Source organism: Protopterus annectens, chromosome 12.part0 (genome assembly GCF_019279795.1).
Source record: "Protopterus annectens isolate FY-2018-M chromosome 12.part0, PAN1.0, whole genome shotgun sequence".
NCBI classification, from domain to species: Eukaryota; Metazoa; Chordata; order Ceratodontiformes; family Protopteridae; genus Protopterus; species Protopterus annectens.
In genome coordinates, this window is record NC_056746.1 from 1,276,860,765 (window position 1) to 1,276,876,472 (window position 15,708).

General features: G+C 40.8%; 1 protein-coding gene across 1 annotated transcript in view; it reads left to right on the forward strand.

The window, feature by feature from the left end:
• LOC122817125 (purine nucleoside phosphorylase-like) overlaps positions 1-15,708 on the forward strand; it is a 167,909-nt gene that overhangs the window by 110,404 nt on the left and 41,797 nt on the right. The window lies entirely within an intron of this gene.

The following is a 15,708-nucleotide window of genomic DNA, read 5'->3' on the forward strand; positions in this document are numbered from 1 at the left end:
TTTGATACCAAGGTTCTTGACAGAAAAATAGTGGACCTCCAACCGGAAACTTGCCTGAAAGATAACATCAATGATCCATTCAAGTCTGGTTTTGCTGGCAGATATAACACTCTGCCCTTAATAGGTTTTATAGTCATGAAGAGGGACAAATATTTGTCTATGGTCCTTTTAAGCTATAAACAAGCATTTCATATGGTGGAAACATTCATCTTTAACACCACTGAGAAATAACTGGGGTAGTCCTGGACTGGTTTGATTCTTACCTTTCCAGATGGACAAGCAAGTCATTTTCAGGGGTTAATTCCTCTGTTACATCCCTTCTGAGTTGTGTTCTGCAAGGCTCCATTCCTGCCCACCCCCATTAACTTTGCTGTGTACGTACAAAGTCTGGGAGACATTGATTTTAGTGAGTTACAATGTTGTTGCTATTCTGATGACATATTTTCACTCTCACTCCCTCGGTAATCTGCTGTTTTTTTACCACTTAGCCAAGAATCAGGAGGTTATTCAGGCTTGGATGATCAAGAATCAGCTTAAACATAACAACGCCAAGATGGTGGCTGTGCTCATATATGCCAGTCTTAGTGATTCTCTTATGCCAATTGTGTGCCCCAGTGTTATTTACAGAGGAGAAAAGCTGTGATTTATGACCAAAGTTTGTGATTTAAGGGTGATTATTGATAAGCCAAAGTGTAAGTTCCATATTTCAGCTGATAAATCCTTTCTGTCTTAGGAACACATTATTCCATCCTCAGACATCAGTGGTGGTACATATCCTGGTCTTCTGGTTACTTTACTGTAACACCCTTTATCTACGACTTTATTTTATTCCATTTGTTAAACAGGATAGTCTGAACAAAATTGTCCCTCTTCATCAGAGTCCTGGAAAGAAGGGTGTGGAGGGGTAGTGGGTTGATAGGATAGGGGAGTATAAGGAAGGGTGCGGAGTGGTAGTGGGGTGGGTGACTAGGGGAGTATAAGGAAGGGTGTGGAATGGTAGTGGGGTGGATGACTAGGGGAGAATAAGGAAGGGTGTGAAATGGTAGTGGGGTGGGAGAGTACAGGAGTATAAGGAAGGGTGTGGAATGGTAGTGGGGTGGATGACTAGGGGAGAATAAGGAAGGGTGTGAAATGGTAGTGGGAGAGTAGAGGAATATAAGGAAGGGTGTGGAGTGGTAGTGGGGTGATAGGATAGGGGACTATAAGAAAGGGTGTGGAGTGGTAGTGGGGTGGGTGACTAGGGAAGTATAAGGAAGGGTGTGGAATGGTAGTGGGGTGGGAGTGTAGAGGAGTATAAGGAAGGGTGTGATGGGATTTGAAAAAAGAAGTGAAGAAAAATGAGAAAGAGAACAGCAACGGGATAGGGTGATAGGGTAATAAGGTATTATAAAATCTGAGAATTTTGTTTTTATTGCAGAGAGAAGAAAGACAGTGGAATCTGTGAAGCACTGATCTGGGTACCCAACCTGAAACCTTAACAGCCTGTAGGATAAAGTAAAAGATTAGGGATAAGGATAAATGCTCAAAATGTTGGATCGTGGCTGCAACTGACTTAACAAAATTTAGCAGAAACAAATAAGGTCCTCTTTCCAGGGAAAAAAACAGTCTGGATAAGGATTTGAGCGGATCTTTATTCAACAATGGATGAGCATTCTTGCCTATTGCAGAGAGAAGACAGTTACAGTGTGGAAAGATCAGTTTTCAAAATAGATTGTATGCATCTGGCTCAAGTTTTATATCTCAGAAATTGTGGTAGTTGGGTTCTATCATATTATGCCTGTTCTGCAGGGAATACACAGCCTGCTCATAAAACAACATACCTACATATTTCTTGTACTATAATGCATAGCCCTATGTGGCCTTGATCACTCCTATCTGCAAGATCTCATGACCTTTATCAGTTGACCTAATCATTCTGCTGTGCTGTGCCTTGCAGGGCTGTTAGTGGTTTCAGCCTCACTCATTAGATTCAAGCATTTACTCATGTGCCCTACCCCTGGAACTTGCTAGCTGATTCAGAGTCACCAGTGCTAGGTACGTTTAAGGATTCCTTGAAACCCATCTGTTTGTGGTAGCATTTGGTTAGTCCTAGCCTTAGTTTAACAACTTAAAGCTTTTAGTAGCTCAATTATCTTAACTGTTCAATTGGTTTGATTTTGCAATTGTCTTTTTGGTATGCTTTCGCTTGTTTTTTTTTTTTGTTTTGTTTTGTTTTTTTTTATGTTATTTCTATATCTGCTTTGTCAATATTGTGTTATTTGTTCTTAATCTGTATAATGGTTGAACTCAGAAACTTAAAGCTGAATTTGTTGGTTATGAACTGGTCAGATACTATTATAATTGTAAGCTGGAGTGGATGAGAAAAATAAGTTATGTACTCACCATAATGTTCCATGTTTGTTGTCCATCTCACCCTTCATTCTTACATGTGGGTTCGGAGTCGATCCTCGGCTCCAACTCGGCTGTTTACAGAAGCTCCAAGTCTCTAAGCTGGCTCATGGTAAGGTAGGTATCCCATCATGCAGTGGTATCAACCCTCAGATCTTGTTTGCTGCTGACTATAATAGAAATTAGTTATTCTGTACCCTCAGGTAAAGGAGAAGCAATAGTTAAAGGTCTCCAACATGAAGTAAAGGAGCAAAAATTTTCCTACCAGGTCCTCTAGGATTATTTGGACGGGGGTAGGTGGGTGGGTTCATAAGAATGAAGGGTGAGATGGACAACAAGTATGGAATGTTATGGTGAGTGCATAACATCTTTATGTTATGTTGTCCTATCTCACCTTCATTCTTACATGTGGGACAGCATCCCTAGTACCCTTTTCTTGGGTGGATCACGGGAATACACTCTTGAGCACTGTGAAACCAAAGGAAGCTCTGTCCCTGGAGGCCAAATCAACCTTGTAATGAGTGATAAAAGTATGTGAACTTGCCCAAGTTGCGGCTGTGCCAATACTGTCCATTGAAACTCTGGCATGAAAGGCAGTGGATGTTGCTACTGACCTGGTTGAGTGACCTCTAACTTTGAAGGAGAGCTCCTTGTTATTGTAGGAGTATATAAAAGTTATGTAGTTGGAAAGCCAATCAGATAATGTGATTTTAGAGACCGGCATACCTTTTCTTGCATCTGAAAAGGATATGAACAACTGATCTGGCTTCCTGAAATCTTTAGTTCTGTGGAGAAAGAACCAAAGTTGTCTATGCACATTAAGTTGCTGAAGTTTGCATTCTGACTTGTTGGTATGGTTAGGGAAAAACATTGGAAGCTCAATAGATTGGTTAATATTAGATTCAGAGCAAATCTTAGGGCCAAAGGATGGGTTAATTCAAAGTGAAACCCTGGCTTTATGGAAAATCAGATAGGGCAGTTTGACTGAAAGAGCTTGTAGCTCCAAAACTCTTCTAGCTGAGGTTACAGCTACCAGAAAAATAGTTTTTCAAGAGAGGAACTTTAGATCACATGTGGAGGAAGGTTCAAAGGGTGGTGAGGTTAAGTGTGATAGGACAAAGTTTAAGTCCCAAGGAGGGACAGGTTCTTTAAATGGAGGTCTCAATAAAGAAGTGCCTTTCAAAAAGGCTTTACACAGTCTATGTGCCATCAAGTTAGGTGTATGTTGACCTATGTGGAAATTGAAGATAGCTGCTAGCTGGACTTTAATTATAGCAGTGGCTGAGCCCTGCTGGAAGAGTTCCGAAAGGAAATCCAAAATTGAAGAAATTGGGGCAGTGAATGGGTCTATATTTTTGGACAGAGACCAGAAAGAAAATCTTTTCCATTTACTAGCATATAGTTTTTTGGTAGAAGCCTTATGAGAGGATATCAAAATGTGTTTTACTGATGGAGTGAAATCCTGAAGCCTGACTAAAGTTGGAAGTGGAGCAGCCAAGCTGTCAAGTTGAAGGTGTGGAGGGAAGGATGGAAAGTTCCTGACATATGTGTCAGAAGGTCTGGAAATGGGTCCAGAATCAATGGATCTTCCAATAGATGAGGATGAAGAAAGGGGAACCAAATCTGATGAGGCCAATATGGAGCAATGAGAATCATCTTGCTTCCCAAGGATTTTGCTTTCTGAATGACTTTTGATATGAGGGGAAATGGAGGAAAGGCACAAAGAAGTCCTGAGAGACAACTGTGAACAAGTGTGTCTGTAGGTGTCTCCCCCAGAGGGGGGAATTAAGGCAAAGTAGCCACTGCATTTGGCATTCATAGGAGTGGCAAACAGATCACACCATGGCTGGCCTCATTTGCAGAAGATCTCTTCCGCTATGTTATGATTTAGAGGCCACTTGTAAGGCGTCAATATTGCCCTGCTGAGCTTGTCTGCTATCACATTGGACTTCCCCAGGATGTGTTGCTACTAGAAAGCGTTGGGAAGAGATTTCCACTGCCAAACCCTCAAAGCCTCTCGACAAAGTGGGTATGATTTGGTTCCTCCCTGTTTGTTTATATACAATACCACTGACATATTGTCTGACTAGATTGCAATCGTCCCTAGAGGGAGAGAGTTGTGGAGTGCTTGCAACACCAGAAGTACTGCTCTCATCTCTAGAACACTGATGTGCAAATGGGCCTCATGTTCTTGCCATGTGCCTTGGATTGTCTTTCCAAGGTAATGCCCCCACCACCCTATCTGGGAATCATCCATGGTCACAGTAACAAGAGGTTGATGTGGAACAAATGGTCTCCCGATGGTTAACTCATTGGATTGGATCCACCAACGAACATCCTTCTTGCAAGATTCTGTTATTATGATTAGGTGAGACAGAAGAAGTTCCTGAAGCAACCACTGGGAGAATAGTAACCACTGTAGAATTCTCGTATGCATCCTGGCTAAGGGAACTAGGGTTATGCTTGAGCCCATAGTTCCCAACAGTTTGAGCATTACGTTTGCCTTGAATTTGTGATTGGGAAGAAGGAACAATATCTGTTGTTTAAGATTCGCAATTCTGTCAGTGGAAAAGTGAGCCATCATTGAAACGGTGTCTATTTCTTCACCTATAAAGGTAATATGTTGACAGGCCAATGAGGCAGATTTTTGCAAGTTAATTGTAATGCCTGGCAGAGCACAAATGTGTAGGGTCGTTTCTCTGGCCCATTAAAGTAGATGCTTGGTGGTGGCAGTTAGGAGCCAGTCGTCCAGATACGGAAACACTCAGAATCCAAGATGTCCCAAGTGAGCCGTTACTACTGCCATGGATTTGGTGAACACACTGGGGGCTGTAATGAGACCAAAGGGCAGAGCATGAAACTGATAGTGACTGGCTCCCAGCCGGAAGCATAAGTGACTCCTTGATGCTCTGTCCATTTTTATATGGTAGTACGCATCTTGTAGGTATATAGAGCACATCCAATTGTCTTTCCTTAAAAAGGGGAGTATCGACTGCAGTGTCACCATTCGGAACTTGGACTTCTTGACTGATTCGTTTAGTTTGCTGAGATCCAATATGGGCCTCCAGTCCCCTGTTCTTTTTGGTACTAAAAAGAATCTCGAGTAAGTTCCACATCCTATTTGGTCTGTGGGGATGGTTTGGATGACTCTTTTGTTTAGCAACTTTTTAATTTCTATGGTTGCTTGATCTCTGAGATTGGGTGGAACATCCGGGAATGTTCTGGTTCGAGGAGGGGGGTAAGAAAAGGGTATGGAGTATCCTCTGGATATTAAATTTTGCACCCACTATTCTTTTGTGGTGTTTTGCCAGGCTTCTGGGTACAAAGAAAAAGTCCCCCAATTGGCTCCAGAGTAGCACAGTCGGGCATCCACGAATGGAATCACAGTCACCCTGGTTTTGTGGGTCCCCTCTCCCTCTAGGATGGCGTCTACCATATTTCCTCCCCCTCTGCCCATGGGGAGGAATCACCTCATGTATCTGGGAAAGCTCTCTGGGATTTCTTGAACCACATCTTACCACCTTTCTACCCTTTAGGGTAAGGTCTTGAAGGAATGGAAAAATGTACTCCAACGGCAGAGAGAGTTTTCCCTTCCTGTTCACATCTGGTGAGTGTATCTTTAACTTTTGGTCCAAAAAGTGAGGAACCATCAAAAGGGACATTAGTGAAGGTAGACTTAAAGGGCTCCAAAAAAGTTACACAAGCACATCCAGAAGTGTCTCCTCAGGGAAACTCCTGAACCCGCTGCCCTACTTGCTCCATCTGCTGCCTATGATATCAGTCTCATGGAGGAATTCACTATGGAGTTTAAGGTGGATAACTGAGTGGTAACTTTTCCTGGCACCCCCACAGCTGAAGTACTGTGTAGAGTATCTCCTAGTTCATTCAGGAGATCTCTCTGAAGCCTTGTAAAATGGGTAAGATAATTCAGTGATCTAAGGATGAAAGCCACTGAAGAAAAAACACACTCCCCATATCTATCCATTGTTGGAGACTCTTTGTTTGGCAGATAAACAGATGAGGATGTCCCTGCAAACTCCTTCTTGGTGGCTGCTGCCACCACCATATCATCTACTGGCACATCTTTAGTCAAAAAATCTTTTTCCATGGGGGCAGACAAGAATTTGTTTGGCCTCCTAGAAACTGGTTCCATCGTCTCAGGTAATTCCCATGTCTTTCAACTGACCAAATCCATGAGCTCATCAAAAGGTGGACACACCCAAGAGGCTGAAAGTTGAAATTCAAAAGCCTTCAGGTACACTGACTCCTCATCAAAAGGGGTGGTGGTAGTCCAGCCACCTCTCTGTTTTAGGATCTCAAGGACATCTGCAAAGGAGATATCCTCAGAGGATGACCATGGGGACCCTTCTGACTCCTCAAGGTCAGTGTCAGAGGTGACAGACTCATTAGGGGAGTCTACATGCTTCCTCTTGCATGTTTTCTTCTGAGGGGGCTCCTTGGAAGGGTATTCTGGGGAGGTCTTGGATGAGTGGGGATCACCCAAAGGATGCTCCTAAGTCTGTGGATCTCTGCTCTCCTGTGGATAGGGTGGTGCCAAGACAGAAGCTGGTACTTTTGGTAGAAGAACATCAGTATCCTTGCATAGGGCTGTAGATTTGGACAGCACACTCCTCATCAGTTTGAAGTCCGAATCCCCCAGTTCCAAGGACACTACCGGTTCCAAAGAAGCAGAGGTAGCCCTCGGTTCCAGGGAGATCAGCTCTGAAGCCAATGTAGGAGCTGAGCTCAGTCGAGCTGATGCACTGAGAGGTAGACTCGGAGCCAAAGAGGCTCAGGTCTGAGAATCTCCCTCAGGGCTGCCCAGTGAACTTCAGCTCCTAGATGCTACGGATGGCACCAAGAGTGCTGGAGCAGATATCGGTTCCAGTAAAGCCTCATGGGGTGCCGGAGCCAATGGTTCTACTGCAAGCGGTACTGGATTTTCTGGCTCCGATAGACTGGTATGGCTTGGAGGAGGAACAGTAGTGGATGTAAAAGATTTGGATGGCCCCGAAACCAGCTGGGCAGGAGCCAAGAGTAAATTTGCCCACCCCAAGGCCTTCAAAATTCTGCGCACCATCCTCTCCACATCTTCATCCGATAGTTTGCTCATACAGGACCTGGAGGACAGGGTTGGAGAGCGAGATCTTTGAAAAATAGGTGATCTCTGTGTAGGGGAGTCCGGTGCAATATCTGTCAATCAGCTCCGAGCTGAAGAATCCTTTTTTGACTCCGAAGTTCTTGGGGCTGATATAGGCATGTCAATATTAATAACCTCAGTTGGCTCTAACGCCAGTGGAGCCGATGAGGTGGAAGTCTTAGAAGTTTTCGGAATTTTTTCAGGAGATCCAGATTTCTCAGAGGACACTGGAGATAGCCTTTTAATGGTCTTTTCTTTCCTGCTAGAGGGAGACTTAGTAGATTGTGAGGAAGAAGAAGAACTAGCTAAAGCTTCCTCAAAGGATGGTTTTAGGAGACCTTTCAAAATCAATTTGTTTTTCCTTTCTTGAAGGACTCTTGAGCTAAAAGAGTGACAAAAGGTACAAATCTCTTGTAAGTGAATGGCCCCTAAACAGTAGACACATACACTATGCCTGTCCGTTATGGACATTTTTTGAGTACATTTTTGACATTTCTTGAAACCCGAAGGTTTGTGATCCTTCTCTTTAGATTCCTTAGACATAATTTCATGCTGTAAACAAAACAGAAATGCACTGTAAATGTACAAAAGGTAATTAGTTAGGTCCTCTAACTAAAATGGACCCTAACTACTGGGAGGAGGAGAAATAACACACACTAAAAGAGAAGTAAAAGCCAAGGAGAGGACTAGGTCCTCTAACTTAAATGCACCTAGCCCTGCCAATAAATGGGAAGAAACACACCACTAAGAAAAACCCTCTAATAAAGGATGGGCAAATAGGTTTATCTAAAGGGAAAACACACCACACTGCTAATAGAAAGGGGAAAGATCAATAGAGGACTAGGTCCGCTAACTTAAATGGGCCTAGCCCTTAGAAACAGTTAACTAAGTAATCTACGCCTAGTCAAAAATACACACACACAGGCAGAAAAGCTAATACCAAGAAAAAACAGACTAAACTATGGGAGTCCTGCAATGTAAAAACACACTATCCAATAATAATAAACAGCCGACAAAAGGGCTCAACAAGGGAAAAAAACAGCAAATTCTACAAGGAAATAATCTAAAACTACCACTATTGAATACCATAAAACAAAGGCCTGCAGAAAAAACGTCAGCCAACAGCTGATAAACCAGCGACAAATATATAACAATATCTAGGATAAACGATTAATCTAAAGGAAGATTCTACTGTTCTAACTATGAAAAACAAGCTTTGTATGATAAAATACTGAAGAAAAAGTTAAACTTAGCCACATCCAAGAAGAGCACTTCTGAACTCGTAGAACAGCAAACGAGATCTGAGGGATGATACCACTGCACGATGGGATACCTACCTTGCCACAAGCCAACTTAGAGACTTTGAGCTTCTGTAAACTGCAGAGTCAGAGCCGAAGATTGGCTCCAAACCCACATGTAAGAATGAAGGCAAGATAGGACAACATAACATTTGCCCACAGGTGTTGAAAGCAATGGATAGTATCACAGTTCATAGTGTACGCCTGTTACATTAAAGGCAGTATGTGTCTTAGGATTAGCAAAGTGAGGTGGCAATCCAAAGTTTGAAAATGAAGAACAGACTGTAACAAATATAGTGATGACATTCTTTAGTCTCCCATGGAAATCTTACACCAGAGTTCATAAAAATGACTGCATAAGGAAGTCAAATTTCACATTTAGGAGAGGGGAACTGTACAGACTTTCTAGCACTGAAACACTAGACCCCTTACTCTTTTACAAGCCTTTGAAATGTCATGAGTTTGTCAGTCTAGTCCCTATCAGTTATGTATGGACTTTAACAGTGCATTCTTCCCATTGTATGCTGTACTATCAAGGCAGTGTTTTTCACACTGAATTCCCGCACAATGAACTGTCACCACAGTGTCTTAAAACATATTAAACTAGGCATTAGGCTGCACCAACACTCTTGTGTCCTACTGCACATTACTTCCTGCATTAGACTGCCTTCTGCAGTCTCTTGAGCACTCTAGTATAGGCTTTATTAGGAAGACTGAGGCTTATGCTCACTATATTGAGGATTATGCTCACTATATTTGTGAATCTGCAACAGTACAATCTAAATAAATGGTGATATTCAGTCTGGAGGTGGAATTACTGTTTTTCTTCAGAGGTATTCCTGCTATCCTTTGTATCCTTCGATGGAATAAATTTCATCATTAGATATAAAGTGAGATGGATAAGGACTGGCCCTTCAAAATGTTCTTATAGCTCTGAGGTTCAGGCGTATAAAACTGACCACTTCAGGTGACCCAATTCAATTAGATCAGGCAAAGCAGGACTCAGAAGGAGAAGAGATTGAAATGAAGCAGATGACACCAGGTGTCCTGTCCTTGGAGGACAGAGCTGACTAGGTCATGCTGTAACCAGTACACTCCTTCAAGCTAACCTCCTTTCTCCAGGTTAGCGATACTAGTCAATCTCGGAATACATTTAAGATTTCCCATCCACTTATCCAGGTTATGTTTAAAGGAAGTTTGTGAGTTGTACTGGTTAACAAGCCATGGTAGTTTATTCCAGAAGTTTGGGAGACAGTAGGTTATAAACCTATCCTTCCTCTGTGTTTTATTTGCTCGTGAAGATTTAGGTCTCTGGATCTTGTATGGAACTAGATATTGGACTTGTGGATATACAGGAGATCCAGGATAACTGGGTTGTTAATGATGCAGTAAGTGAGGCAGTGATCTCCCCACAAAAGATTGCATCTGTATGGGTGGAGACCCAGACTTAGTGGCTTTCTAAATGGGAGTGGGCATTTGCATTCGAGCTAAGCAGCACAGCTGTGTAGAATCATGTATCTGCATCCAGCTAGGTGTAGTAGGAAAGGGCCACCAGAAACATGGTTAGAAACATTAAGAGGAAAACCCCAATCACTGCAAGGATGAGAGCCACTTGCTGCCCAGACTCTTGTCCCTCAAAGTCTGATAATTAACAAGATAAATCACTGGAAGGCTAATTCCCTCTGGAAGAAGGAGACTTTCAAGAGGCTATATGGCGCTCCAGCATTTAGATGCAGCTTTGTAAAAATAAGGAGCCTTACACATAACTTCAAATGCCTCTGGAGGGAAGTGACCTCCCCTGTGGGATGGCACACTTGTAGCTGGGGAGAAAGAAGGGAGAGAGGGCCAAAATATACATAAGATAATTTCTCACTCAGAAGTTAAGAGTGGATTACTTCTGCCAAATAAACGCAGAAGTTTAAGTAGATAACAGTCTCATAACTGATAACTGGAACTGAGTATCTATGGATTGAAACAGCAACAGTCTTGCATTTTAAAAGTTCAACAAGTTGGTGAACTCAAGTCTACAAAACTTGTGTAGACATGTTTACCTGCTCTTATTGCTTAATTATTGAGGAGACAAAAATATCAGTACAAGTAGCTGATATAAGGTTTCTTGATAGGGTATCTGAGCTAGACCATTTGAATAGGCTAAACAGCTCAATGAAGTGTCATGGTGGAGCACAACAGTCCCTTCTGGATAAGAACCTAATGGGGTATTTCAATCACTGAGGTAAGATGACATCTGTCAAGTTTCATCTGGATATCTGCCAGAAACATTGCATTTAGTCGAGGTCTGAGGTTAGGGATCCTTTTGAAGAAGATCTGATCAAGTCTTCTAGGTATGTGACCTCAAACTTTAGTGCCAACCGTAACCTGGCTGCAATAGAGACACTTTGTGCCACATTACTAAATAAAAAAATTGCTTGTGTACAATCTGCAAAGCCTCAGAGCTAGTTTTCTGACTCAAAATGAGAACTGAATGGTTACATGAAATGTCACTAAACATCCACTCCTCAAATGCAGTGAACTAAAGCAGTAAAGGACTAGTTTCAGTAAAACAACCTTTTCATTAACAGCAGTACAAAAAGTTTTTTTTTCCTTGACAGCATCGATCTTTAAATACATCTTCTGTAATTATTTCCATTAAGTCTGCATACTACCTACCAGAAAGAGCTTTCCAGTGGAAATTGCAAAGGAAAATGCTGGTGTCGTTCCAGGGCAAATGAAAAAGAATATTCAAACCTGAGGACAGAAATAAGATACATAGCTGGCCTTGGAGTGGTATTCTGTGAAGAGAAGAAATTTGCAGAATGGTAAATAAATAATCCCTTGTGAAAATTTCACATCTGTATCAGCTCATTCAGGATTACCACATCAAGACACTTAATACACTTCAGAGTGAGAAAGCTGCTTGTTGGTTCAACCTCTACAAGAACACATTATTTTGCAAATGACAAGATACTGTTAAAACGGGTGTTGAATGCACATAGGTAACTTAAGTAACGGAATTCCTACAGAGCCAAGAAAAAATGTCAGTTTCTTGTACAAAGACTAATTTGGATCTCCTAGCATGATTAGAGCACAGAATGTACTCTAACATCCAAGCTGTTAATAGTTGGATATAGACATAACACAGGCAATGCCAGTAGGTAGGTTACAAACCTACTTGTTTGTCAAATCAAAGGAGTAGATTATACATCCACAAATACAAACTTTCAAAATATTTTTGATTTTGCCAAACTGAAGAGAATGAAAATTCATATAGAAGGCATATTCTTTACATTGCAAGCTAAATTTCCTTAATTATATGGTTAATTAAATTTAATTAAAGTCCTGGAATCTTTTTGAAATGTGTTGATCTGATATAATCTTGTGTGTAACTTTTATGTCCAAAAATACAGGATCATATGTCACAGTGTTTATGTACCAAGTACTTTACAATTGTTGTGTCTCTTTAAGAATACTGCCTATGTACCTAATGTTTTTGTATTCTGTAATTGATTTATGTGGAGCTTTTCTCCCTTGGTTTTTGCTCAATGAGACTTTCCTAGTAAATAAATTTAATAACCCTTAAACTGATTTTCCTCATACACCAGTCTCACTGGTGGAAAAGTGATTGCCTGTTTCAACTTGTTGTCTTTTCTACAAATGCAACTAAGTTAGGGGCATTTTCAGCCTAAACAATATAAAATATTTTGCTGGGCCTCTAAACTAGTCACATTGACAGACCTCTTACTCTAGTAAATACAAGAAGTTATATAAAACTCTTGCTTTTACTGTCTGGGTTGACTTTATCCATCCAGCTTCATTCTTGCAAAAAGTGCTCTGGAACTCAAGTTCAGTGAACTGCCAAGAGGCAAGCCAGACAAGGAAAGCATGGAATCCCATGAAGTCTCATTATCATAGCATTTTTGTGGGAGTATAGATCAGTTTTGTTTAAAAGCTGAAGCCTTTGCAATGAGTGATTCTGAATATATCTCCTTAATAGGCAGATTAGTTCTCATTGGCATTTATTTCACCATCACATTGGATTAAAAAGGAACACTAGAATGTCATGCTCCATTTTATCAATAATTTCACTTTTGAAAAGAGGTTACTAGCCTAGTAGGACTAACTTGGTGAACAAAGGCAAAATAATTACTAAATAATAAATAAATGAGGACACTACATTCGTAAGAACCAGGACAACATTTTGCTGACTAGCTGGGCTAGTAGCAGTTTGATCGTTTGAGTTTTCATTTATTAGAGCTAAAATCTTCTGTACATACCTTACATTGCTGGTGTAGGTACTCCAATCAAAAGATGTGTAGTCCCCCAGAATGATGGCATTTTTTATGGGGAGTTGATGATTTTTAGGAACCTGACATGAACTTCTGAGGTCATGGAATTTATCCTGTTACAGGCAATAAAGAGATAGCTGATCATATTTGTCCTATGTATCTGCTGTGTGTAAATATGTACATAGCTTCTGTTTCTCATTGTCCACTTCCATCTGTCTCCTTGGATTATGTCTTTACCAGTACTCATCACTTGCTTAGTTCTCTAAACACCCATTACCCCCTACAATATATAAGGCTAGTCCTGAATCTCACTCTTTTTTGCTAATCCTCTAATTCCACTTTTTCACATGAAAAATGTACACCTCAACATGATATAAAATTTGTACATAGTTGCTGTTTCCTTCTGACTAGTTTACATTACCTTTGTTTTCCACTGTTAGTTGTATTTGTTACATTGTTTGCTACTACTTTGAATGTAAGCCAGGGGAAACCTGGGTTATGATATTAATGCTCTATCCCAGTTAAACAAAATGAAAACATGGAAATGGAAATGTTTACTGTGATTTGGATTTCAATAGGCTCTACTTGTGGGTCTCTGGAAATCAGTCTAGAGGTGATATGGCCTCTAACAAATATGGACATGCCACCACATTTGCTGTTGGTGGTGATGGCATAGTAGATGCTAAACTTAGGTGTGAAAGATTCCCTTTTTGGCATTTAAACCATGTTTCATCAATTAAACATGTATGGAAGCCTTCCAAATGCATGAGTGCCATGAGACCAGGTTGTTTGGGGTTCTGGCACAGACACAACCATCTTAATTTGATAATGTTGTGTTGTATTTGCCATGTTAGAATGTTCATTAACTGATTTTTTTTGATAAAAAAAATCTGCCTATAAAGGCACTATGGGGGTAGTAAGGGTTTTAATCAGTATGCAGAAACCTGTAAATGAGAGGTGTAGACCAACCCTTGAAAAGTACATAGGACTGTCAAGCATCTCATTTCATACTAACCCATACTGAATCCCCATTGAAGGACACACATTGTTTAGTCAGTTGTTGAAGCTAAATATGTTCTCTTTATTCCTAAGCATCATTTGTGGGAGAAGGATCATTTCACTCAGTATCAGGGTCTTGTCTGTATTTGTGACATGCATAAAGAGCTCAGGCTTGTCTCTCTGCATATCCCTCAAGTTTTTTTTTTTTTTGCATCAAGTCATTCACTCCCACATGCACAATTACCATGTCATAGTTATGTTTGTCTGTTGAAAGAGTTCTAAGGGCCCTTAAGATGTTGGAGATCCTGGCACCTGAAACACAACTCACTGTCATCCTGTCTTTGTCCTGCATAATGAGTGGCACTCACTAAGGGGTCACAAGCTGCTAAAACACTTTGGTTTGTGGAGTGGTCCAGTGTACAGTACTGAAACTGAGGTGCCCTGTCACGTGGTAATTATTTGTTATAGATAAGATATTATGTGATATAATGTTTGATTTTTGCCAAGACTTAATCCTTACTGGTCTGTGAGGCTTAAGTAAGGATTTATTCACAATGTCAGCATATGCATTTTGTCAGGGTTAGGTGCATGGCAAGTGGTGTTAGTGTAATACTTAGACTGTTTTTAGTGTGTGTGTGTGTGTGTGTGTGTGTGTGTGTGTGTGTGTGTGTGTGTGTGTGTGTGTGTGTGCATGCGTACAAGGCCTTCATGTCTCTTAAATATTTGCACCTGTTAGAGTTATTTGTGTTTAGTAAGTTCATTATCTGTTAGTATAAGGCAGTTGCTACACTGCTATTGTATATTGAATATTATGAGGCTGGCAACAGAGGTGACGCCAGTTAGATAACCTCCCATTTTATCCAATGTGATGTAAAACTTGATTTGATTTGATTTACAGAGAGATGCAGTGCGTAAATAAAACAGTGATTTACAGTCTGTAAAGGGTAGTTGCCCATTAAGGGATGAGTACTGTAATTACATAAGACGGTCTAATTAGGTAAATAAGTAACTTGGGTTTAAATGCGACTATGTTAAGCATTGCTTGGGAGACTTGTGTACCAGTAGTGCTGAGATTATTTGTAGTAGATATGTGCTAAGTTATGCAATGTAGCACCTCTACATGTTGCTACATGCTACTTTTTGGATAAGAGGTGCTCAGTTCTGCATGTTTTGCAGCTATGTGTAGCTTGATGCACCTGTAAGTAGCAAGAGCCTATTTGCTGATAGGATGTGTGTAAGGAAAGGTTCCAACCAAATGTGCCTTTGTCTGTGTAATGCACATTTCAACCCTACTGTGCCAAGTGCAACTTCGCACAATATAAAATAAACTGAAAAAATGAAAGAACCAATTAAAAACAGCTACAGCTCTAAACAAAAGTAATTATCTTCCCCAGAACTGCAGCAGTTACCCTCCCCTTTAGAATAATCACTATAAGCCCTAGATGTGGCCTTTGGAAAGTGACTAAAAACACAACAAATTAAGTAGACATGATCTCATTTTGACAAATCTCTGTTGATGTAAGTATTTAGCAATTTTTTTTGTCTCTGAGTTTATGAAATCAGACATACATTCCATGGCTTTGCATATTAGGCTTTTTAG